Below are 10494 nucleotides of genomic sequence, written 5' to 3' on the forward strand. Positions count from 1 at the left end.
CACAGTCCTTTCAGCCCAGCGGGGGGAGGAGGGGCGGCAGGTGCACAGTGCGGCCAGACCCGCCCTCAGCCTCCCAGCTGCCTAAGGCCAGCCCAAGACACAGGCAAGCCTCGGATGTTGGCTGCCCAGCCGTCTAGGGCCGGCCCGAGGTGCAGGCAAACCTCGGATGTCGGCTACCCAGCCGTTCAGGGCCACCTGAGGCTCAGGTAACCAGGCCTGGCGGAGGCTTTCACTGCCGGCAGTGGCAGCAGCAGAGGTGTGATAGGTGCGTCATCTTCCCCTGATCACCAGGTCGCCTCCTGCCCCTGAGGGCTCCTGGACTGTGAGAGGGGGCAGGCTGGGCTGAGGGACGCCCCCTCCAGTGCATGAATTTTCATGCACTGGGCCTCTCATCTTTGTATAATAGACAAGGAGCAGATTTATTATTCTTTCTAAAGTCAATGAGGCAAAGGTGGTCAAATGAATGTGCCCAGGTTATAAACTTCATTATGAACAAAGCAGAACAAAACATGAACAGGTGATGTAGTGTTCATTCCATCAAGCTATCCAGTGCCTGGTTCCTCTCTCTCAGGTGACAGAAGAACTGAGCCCAGGAGATGCTAATAGTATTTTCACATATGTCTAGCTTCCACACTGCTGAGGTCTGATCAGTTGAATAGCAGTCCCTTCCTGATCTGTGATGTGCTTATTTATCTCATAGCTCGGCTTTGATCAAGAGAGTTGATGGCCCCAGTGATTACTGACACTCACAGAGGCGGTCAGAATTGGACACAGACCCTGTGTAATCCAACAGAAGTGTACTTGTGAAATGTATTTCAGGAAAGGCAAGGTTAAACTCATTAATAAAAAAAAAAACACCTCAATATAAGAAAAAGGGCCAATTAAAGAGCTCTTAAATATTTAGCAGCTCTAAAGAAAGACCAGGTTCTGGAGTTTGATCCACACCCAAGCCAATTCCGTGTTTTAACCTCGTCAGCCAATGCTCTGTACTAGGCACTAATGTCAAGTGTGTGGGAGACAGAAAAAATAGTGCACTCCTTGGCTGTCATCTATAGTCATGGCTCTCCTCCAGCCCTACCCCAACTCGGGCCAGGTACCTCACACATGTGAGACCTTAGTCACTTTAAGAGCAAACTCATCATCATCACTTTAAGACAAAGAGAAGGCCCAGCTGCTGAGCCCAGTGCCTTGATCATTCTGTACAGAAAAGGATTTGAGGAGTGATCTGGCTCCTTTATGTCTCTCAATCACCCCCCCCCCCAACATGTTCCAGTGCCCACACTTACCTCCTGACTAAATTGGCTCCAATATTGGCTCCTTTACGGCAGAGGGACAACAGGACAGCCTGAAACTGGGCGACTGCCTCTGCTTTGGGGGCCTTCTTGATTTGTATGCTGCATTTGTCTCTCTACTTATCCTCACCATGTGTCCCAGTCACATCCTATCTCTGGGATTGGAACCACCTGTCCAGCCCCCGAGGCATCCTTCCCTCTGGCATCTAACTAGCCACTTATCGTTATAACCAGCGCCCAGTTGGGAAGCCACAGGCCACCTCTGGGCTCATGCCTGCTCTTCTGGCACCTCCTCATCCTGGCCTGGAGCTCAGAGCAGCCGACTCCCATATCTCCTTTGACCAAAATATGCCTAATAATTACTAATGACTTCAGACTAGGCACTTTTTAAAATGCATTACATGTTTATTTAATCCTCCCAATAACCATATACATTTGACATTATCATCCCATTGTTATAAAGGGAACTTAAGTACAGGGAGATTCAAGTATTTGTCTAAGGCTATCAGCCCCAGATCCCCCAGCAGCCCATGCTTAAACTTCTTTAAGAAAGGTAGCTCCACAGTGATTGGCTAGAACCCTCACGGCCATAAATCCAAAGCGCTAACTGGTCCCCATCCTGCCAACAGTTCTCTTTCTTAAGACCTCAGCCTCCTAATGTGATGGGGAGAAAAATGTAGTCCTGGGGCATGTCCTCGCTTTCCACTATTAGTCCAGCCCTCTCTCCACCCCCTGCTTCCTCTGGGGGTCCCGTTGCCACCACTTTTCGTACATGCGGAGCCCTAATGCTCTGCCGCCCCAGGCCTTCAGCTGTTCTCGGGGCTCTGAGTTATTATTGCACATTATCATTAATGGATCAGCCCCCCCCCCCACACCCCAATAAGGTTTCCAAATAGAGGCCTGGCCTGCCAGATCATAAAGGTTAGGCCCACGTATTCCAGAGGGCTGTGTCAGATGAGGAATTCTATTAGGAGGCGTTGCATCTGGAGTTTTCTAATGGTGCCTTCAGGCAAAAAAATTAAAATTAAGCCAACCAAAACCCCCTCGGCCCATCCCACCACCCCCTCACCACCACCACCATTCCACATTCCCCACAGCAAGACTTCTGACTTGGTTAAATACAATTCATTAATACGCATGGGGAAAATCACCTCAAGGAGTTCACTCCTGAAAATGTAAACTGTTAAACATTTTGTGGTTACAGGCATTCTGAAAATAATCCATGTTCTCTATTGTTTTGTGATTTCTCATAATCAAAGATTTTCTATACAGGCAGGAAGCGTTTCAGAGGTGGTAAACCTAAGGCCATTTAGCTTTCAGTGTGTTTCTTTATGATAAAGGTGACGTGCTTGAAGGTTTGAAATCTGGAGCTCCCATTTACTTGGGCTTCCTCTACTTCCCCCTACTTTTGTCCCCCCCTAAAAATTTTCAGGAATGTATACAAGCAATTCTTGGTTTCCTTACATGTACAAAAAAAGATTTGTCCAGCTGTTCTCCCCTCCTTTCCTGCTTCCTTCTCTCTCTCTTCCTCCTGCTCTTTCTTCTGCCTCTCCTCCTCTTCCCTTCCTCCCTCCCCCACCTCTCTCTCTCTCTCTCTCTCCCTCTCTCCCTCCCCTTCCCTCCCTCCCTCCCTCCCTCCCTCTCTCTCTCTTATACACACACACCACGCACATACGCACGCATACACACTGTCCACTGGTATGGGAATGAGGTTCTAGAAAGAACCCACAAAATGAATAGTTTTAAGGTCCCTTATATCCTCAAAGCTGGCTGGTCCAGGACTAGAGATGGGACTCTGGGAGGAGGGGACAGGGAGCCCACTTTGCAGGGCAGTTCCCAACCTGTCTTTGTCTGAAAACTGGGCTCTGGGCCAGCCCCAACTCAATGGATTGCTGCTCTTGGCCTCCAGCCCAGTGATGGATCTGACTGTCATTTGCCTACCCTCAGCGAGGCAGGAGGCAAGCTGAGAAGAGGGATGAGGAGGAGAAACAGAGTTGGTCTGGGAGAAGAGGTGGGCGTGGCCATGCTGGAGATAGGACTCAGCTGGGGAGGTGGGGGCCTCCACCAGTCCCGGGGCCCTCTTGCCAGCCCTGCTCCTGTGTTAGCATCCATTAGGAAAGCCAGGGAAAGTAACAGCTCCATCAGAAGAATCTGGTAGTCAGGCAGCAGGAGGAGAGGCAGGAAGGCAGTCGCTCCATCACTTCTAACAAAGAAAGGCTGGTCAGCAGCATTCTTCTTTTTAAAAGGGAAGTCCATATCTTCTTCTTCCGGAATAAATTCCAAAGTTAAATGCCCCACACAAGTGAGAAATCTTCTTCACACCCAACTTAAACCAAGAGATCAACCCCTGTGTATGAAAATATGTTTCCATAGGCAGGGAAATAAGACTGGTAACATTTAGAAATTGACAAAAGACCAGCTTCCATGTAGTTTAGAAAAACATAAGGGATAGCTAAACAGCTGCAGGACTTACCTGTTTTCATTGGGATTTTATCCCTTCACAATTTTTATATTTGGCTGTTGTTTGTCAACTTATTTAAGGAATTAAATTTATGACAAATCAGAGATATAAAGAATCTGAGAGGTCATCTAGTCCAATTCCCCTTACCTTACCGATGAGGAAATAGACTCTGAGAGGTCCAGGGACTAGCCCAAGGTCACAGGTAGAAGAGCTGGAGAGAGGACCAAAATCCAGACAAAGCAAGCGCTGACTTGCTTTCTATATATACCTTCCCTGCTCTTCTCTACTTCAGCCTAATTTAAAAACTTTAAGCAATATATGTATGTATGTATGTATGTATGTATGTATATTCCTTTCCATGACACTAGCTCATACATTCTATTTACCTATTATTTATCTGTATGTCTCTCACTAGAATGTAAAAATCATGAAATCATGATACATGTCTCTCTTGTTCTCTGTTAAATTCTTAAGAGCCAGAAAAATGGCTGGACTATATTAGATCCCCAACAAGTATTTGTGAGTGATGAATAAATTAGTAGGAGAGGGATAATCACCTCAGGGTTGACATAGTAAAGTCATAAAAAAACACAATCATGTAGTAGATTAAAATGAAGATGAAAATGCCATTAGAAGGCATGTTTTTTAAAAAAATTATCTTTATTGTTGAAAATATTACAGATGTCCCTCCCCCCCATTTTTTCCCATTGACCCCTTCACCCTGCACCCAACCCTCCCAAGCCTTCACTACACTATTGTCTGTGTCCATGGGCTATGCATATCCTATATAATAAAAGCCTAATATGCTAAGTGTCTGGTCAACCTGTCATCCATTCAACCAATCAAAGTGTAATATACTAATGATATGCTAAGGCTGCTCAACCACTTGCTATGACGTGCACTGACCACCAGGGGGCAGACAGTCAACTGGTCAACCAGTCACTATGACATGCACTGACCACCAGGGGCAGATGCTCCGACCAGTAGGTTAGCTTGCTTCTGGGTTCCGGCAGATCAGGACTGAGTGAGAAAGGCTGGACATGCCCTGGAGCCCTCCCATGGCCCCTCCACATTGGCCCCACCCCTGATCGGCCCCCAACACCTCAATCAGAGGCGGGGCCGGCCGGCCAACCACCCACGGCCCCTCCCCACATCCGGCCCTACCCCGATGGGCCTCCATCGGAGTGGGCCAGCCAGACCCCACCCGTGCATGAATTTGTGCACTGGGCCTTTAGTATGTATATAAGTTCCCTGGTTAATTTCTCCCCACCCCTATCTTCCCTCTGAGATTCATCAGTCTGTTCCATAGAAGGCATGTTTTGATTTTATCGCTTTTTCCCTTTGAAGTGGGTCATAGGTCATTGGTGCTTGTGGAAGGAATATTAATATATACTAGTATCCCCAAGAAGACAGTGAATGGGCAGAAGAGCCTGGCAATTGTTCAAAAGTCCATTGCAGTTCAGTAGTCAAGAATATTCCAGAGTCTATCCACATGGTGCCTACCATTATCTACTAGAGAACCCCATGGAGATGCTAAAGAAAAGCTGATGTGTTTGCCCCCGGTCATGTCTGCTGTTAGGCGTACAGCCTCCCAGATATACCTCTCCACGCTTCTCATGGAATGGGATTTCTGGGAGCCATTCGTGCTGTTCCGCTGAGGTTTCCAGCACTGCCTTCTGGGTACAAGGCCTAGTGCCCTTGAAGGTACTTTTGCAGCAGGTCGAGCTAAGTGATCAGTTCTAGCCAGTGAGTTGTGAGAAGAGCCTTCAGTTGCTGGTCTGGACACTCCAGGGCTCTCTTTATATTTATAAAGCAATGAGCCATGTTCATGATGGCAGTTTCCTTACCCAGGGCTCCTGCTTGAGGCGCCACAGAGCAGGCCCTGCAGTGGATGTGAGAACAAGGAGGAGGAAAGGCTTCCTTACTCTCAGCCACTAAGACGTCAGCATCGCGACGTAGCATAACCTAGCCTGACAGATGCAGTGTGGGAGGCGATGCAGGGGGTGTAATGATTGGGGCATTTCATAGTATTGAATCCTGTGCAGAGAAAGCTATTTCCTTTTCAGATCTCTTCCATCATTCAGATGAGCAGAGAAGAAGCCCTGATCAGAGGCTGCTATGTCTTTAACAGCTCTCCTACTGTTACTCACTTTCCTTTGCACGGAGAGTAGAACTTGGACTCGAGTACGGGCTGGATTTTAATTCTGTTGCTTTGTTTTCAGATTTTATTTTATTGTGCCCTCTCTTTATGGAATGCGATACTGTGCTTTTCAAAAAACAAAACAAACCCACATATAGAGCAGCGGTTCTCAACCTGTGGGTCGCGACCCCTTTAAATACATCCTGCAGATCAGATATTTACATTATGATTCATAACAGTAGCAAAATTACAGTTATGAAGTAACAACGAAAATAACTTTATGGTTGGGGGTCACCACAACATGAGGAACTGTATTAAAGGGTCGTGGCATTAGGAAGGTTGAGAACCACTGATATAGAGTGTTATAAAATTTCCTTCAAAAATACATTTAAATAAAATAATATAACTAATATTTCACAGTGCTTGCTATGTGACGGGCCTCCTTTAAATTTTTGTTCAGTCCTCATACAACCCTATGAAGTAGGTCCTATTATCTCCACTTTACAGATGAGAAAACTGAGGCACAGAGGTTAAATAAGCAGCCCAAGTTCCCCCAGTTAATACATAACAAAGCCAAAATTAGAATCCAGAAGGCCTGTCTCCACAATTTATACTCTGTGAGTTGACTAAAACATACTTTCCTTTTTATGCTGTTGGTGTGTGCCCAGAGCAAAAATCATGAAGGTGGCACGCAAATGATGCTACTTTAGGAAACTGCTTGTCAGCCAAGAGATGTGGCTGCCCCCTGCCTCAGAGTGATTCTTACCGATTCACCTGTATTTCTGTTCAGGCCAGGGGGTGCTCTGCCCTGGTTCCCACACAGAATCGCTAGGGCTCAGGCCCTCAGCACAATGTTCTTCTATGTGACTGTGGAAGGAAAGGGGATTTGCGAGAGTTTGAAGCAGTGGTTCTCAACCTTCTGGCCCTTTAAATACAGTTCTTCATGTTGTGACTCAACCGTAAAATTATTTTCGTTGCTACTTCATAACTGTAATGTTGCTACGATTATGAATCATAATGTAAATATCTGATATGCAGGATGGTCTTAGGCGATCCCTATGAAAGGGTCGTTCGACCACCAAAGGGGTCGAGACCCACAGGTTGAGAACCGCTGGTTTGAAGGAAGACAGAAGGGACCATAGAGAATTAGAGCGGAGGGGATGAGTGGCCATTTGTGTCTGAGGCTTTTACACTTCCTTACAGAAGTACTGGGGCTGCTGGCTCCCACTCAACAGATGGACGAGGGTCTTGCCACCCCACGTACAGTGCCAGCTAGCCCCAACTGCTCCCAGATCCTCCTTGTTCAGAAGGCTTAAAGGAGACACCCGATAATAATTCATTGATTAGAAATATATTTTCTGTATCTTTTCTATTAAGCCATTCAACCCTGGGAATAACTTTAACAGACTAATTTTTAGAACAAGGAAATGTATTAAAAATTTCCCCTTGGAACGTATTCAGTGTGGAATGCTCCAGTTGCTTTGTGTGGTGGGTTGCTAATGTTACTGGCAGGTTTTCTTCTTGTGGCTTTAAGACCTACATTTTTTTTGGGGGGGGGGGGGGTAGCTTTAGCTATCAGTGGGTTTGAAAAGGGGCCTTTCCTCAGTTCGGGCTTCCTTCCTCTGACTTCTTCTAAGAGGAGAAACAAGCTTTCTCATTCTCCCCAGTCCTCAGGCCATTCTGTTCTTGCCATGTTTTGTTATGGCCGCGCTGCCTGAGACGTGGAAATAAGGCTAGTGGTGGAGAAACCACAAAAGAGGCTCAGAGTCATATGTCACTCCATGCGGCCTACTTGGTGGTGGCAGTTGGGGGGTGGGAAATCTGTATTCATTATTGGTTAAAAGTAGGAAGCGTGAGTCAACAGACTCGTTTCTCTCGGTCTTATTACTTCGATTGCCATTTCCTGGACAGTAATTCTTGCGAATCCGACCTCATACGGTGTCACCAGTCAGCCAAGAAGACCACGTCGGTTTCATGTTCAGCCACTTTGGTATCGTTCCTCTAAATAATTAGAGCTTTCTGAACCGGTGATCCTCTTTCCCAATATTAAGAAAATGTACATAGTTAGGCAATAGATGGCAGTGTTTCCACAAATTATAATATTGCCATAGCCCTTCAGGGAAGCCAAGTGCTCAGCTGTCCTGTGGCTCGCCGTGATCGTATAGTGGTTAGTACTCTGCGTTGTGGCCGCAGCAACCTCGGTTCGAATCCGAGTCACGGCAGGAGGGGAGGAGGCTTTTGGAAGAGAACAACCGCTTGCAAACAGCATTTTGCAGCGAGACGTCAAATAATGAAAATCCATAAAAGAGAAGCCGCTACAAATATTTTAGATTTTAGAGAGATGACATACACAGAGTGGCCCTATTAATGCGCTAATCCGGTGGCGAGCGTGTTGTGTGGGGGTTTTTTATTTGCGTGGACGGATAATATGATAAAACTGGAGTGCAGTGGGCATGTAATTATTATTAATTACAGCTACTTACGCCCTGCTTTGAGCGACTCGTCAGGTCTGCTTGCTTTTGAGCCCTGCCAGGGCTGTACAGTAATAACAACCCTGAATTATTTGGAAAGATGTCAGCAGTCCGTGTGGAAATCCTGTTTAACCAGGCATGAATTGTTGTTAGGAGGGTTTTTTTCCAGGATGACAGAGAGAAAATGAACTGTCCCTTATCAGTAATTGCAGGAAACATTTTGTTTCTATGATATGAACTGGCTGTAATTTCACTTTCCTGCATCATTGGATAATGTAAGAAGCCAGTTGTTGCTCAAAACGAAATTCTCTGAAGTGGGCATTTGGGTCTGATAAAGGGCATATTCTAAGTAGACAATGGGGCTCGGGCAATAAATTATGTCCATATATGGTGAAACTCTTAAAATGACATTTTCCAAAAGACTGGGGTTCATATTATAAATGGCTAAATGTTGAATTAATGTGAGTAACATGGCTTTAATGGGCCTTTCTCCAGGACTTAGAAACATGAACAATATAGCCTGAAAATGTAAAATATAAGTGTGTTATAATGAGGTTTACTGCTCTGAAATTATTGCCCGCCATGTTCAATAAGGGATCACGAGAATTTCCATTTTAATGCCTCTTGTCCCTGTTTCATGGATGGCCTAGCAAAAACTTGTGTTTGTTATTTATGGAATACTATAAACAATTTTAAATAAAAATATATGTGCAGAGGGTAGACACAGAATCTACTAAGTTCCTTCGGTGTCAGTGAATTCCTAGAAACAGTATTCTAGAAAAACTGAAAATTAGATTGCCCACCTCGTCCAAAAAACAAAACAGTTTCTGTTTGCCTATGGCCCTAAAAGATCAGCCTCAGAATGTCATAAAGTGAAAAGGACATATTTCTTGTTTTCTCCAAGACTGACTTTCAAGACCATTTTTTACTCTGAGTCTCTTCTTCCCTTGGCTTATTCCCTCATCCCTCCCTGCCACAGTCCCCCCCCCCCAATTCTGCCTCCCCTTATGCAAAGGGCCTATTGTGGGCTTTGCCTCAAGACTGCAAGGCCTTTTTATCTGGCTGGTGCTAATAGTACTTCTAAGAAGACCACTGAATTGCAGTTGTTCTTTACTGAAAATCAACTTACAGAATAAGCCCACCCAAGGTTATTTGTATTTTATTAGGAGACTTAAAATGCAAAGAATTGATCATTTCAGGAAGAAAATCATGTCAGTCAGAACCTAGTGTTTGCAAGTGACAGAAATATAACACGTCCTGAGTTAGAGACATGTACCCAGACATGTGTTCAAGGGGTCTTCAGAAATAATTGGTGTGGCTCAGTTGGTTAAGCATCATCTCATGTACCAAGAGCTTGCTGGTTAGATTCCAGGTCAGGGCATATGTTCAGGTTGCTGGCTTGATCCCTGGTGGGAGGGGTGTGGGAGGCAGCCGATTGATGATTGATGTTTTTCTCTCTCTTTCCTTCTCCCTTCCCTTCTCTCTAAAAAAAAACACCAAATCAATAAAGACATATAAAAAGAATTGGAACTAGGTTATTAAAGATGACCAGGGCACACTCTATATCTCATTCCCCATTTCTTTCCGAAAGTTACCTTTCTTCTCTCAAACTAACTTCTATGTGACAGAAAACATGGCAGCCAGAATGGATTCCTGCTCTTTATATCTTAGCTGTTGCTGTGTCCTGCAGGAGAGCCCCTTAGGAAGATGTCAGAATATGATAATTAATTTGGACACAGCCTGGAGCTTAGGGACAGAGCAACTGCTTGAACAAAGGGAGCCCTTCATCTTCTCTCTCCTCTGTCTTTGCCAAAGGGGTTCTTCTTGCCCTGGATGACTGCTCTCCCAGCGTGGCCGGGAGAGAGTGAAAATGCATCTGACTTCGCTCACAAAGACCCACTTGAACTTGGGCAAGTTATGTGAGCTCTCAGAGAAAACAGGAGGAGAGAGGTAAAGCAAAAAATAAAAGAATAATATGCAAGTAAACAAAGAACACCTAATCTAGAGGCACATAATGGAAATACAACACTGGCATCCAGCAGAGATGCAACAAATAATATTTATTCCCATTATTCCATAGTGTCTGCATAGTGTCCTCATCCTCCACCCAGCCTCCATTGGTAGAGGCGT

General features: G+C 45.4%; 1 non-coding gene across 1 annotated transcript; it reads left to right on the top strand.

The window, feature by feature from the left end:
• Positions 1–8043: 8043 nt before the first annotated feature.
• On the top strand, positions 8044–8115 carry TRNAH-GUG. The gene has a single exon. It is a non-coding gene; the product is annotated as a tRNA-His (tRNA).
• The last annotated feature ends 2379 nt before the right edge of the window (positions 8116–10494 follow it).

This window comes from Myotis lucifugus, unplaced genomic scaffold, assembly GCF_000147115.1.
Source record: "Myotis lucifugus unplaced genomic scaffold, Myoluc2.0 scaffold_79, whole genome shotgun sequence".
In the NCBI taxonomy this organism is placed as follows: Eukaryota; Metazoa; Chordata; class Mammalia; order Chiroptera; family Vespertilionidae; genus Myotis; species Myotis lucifugus.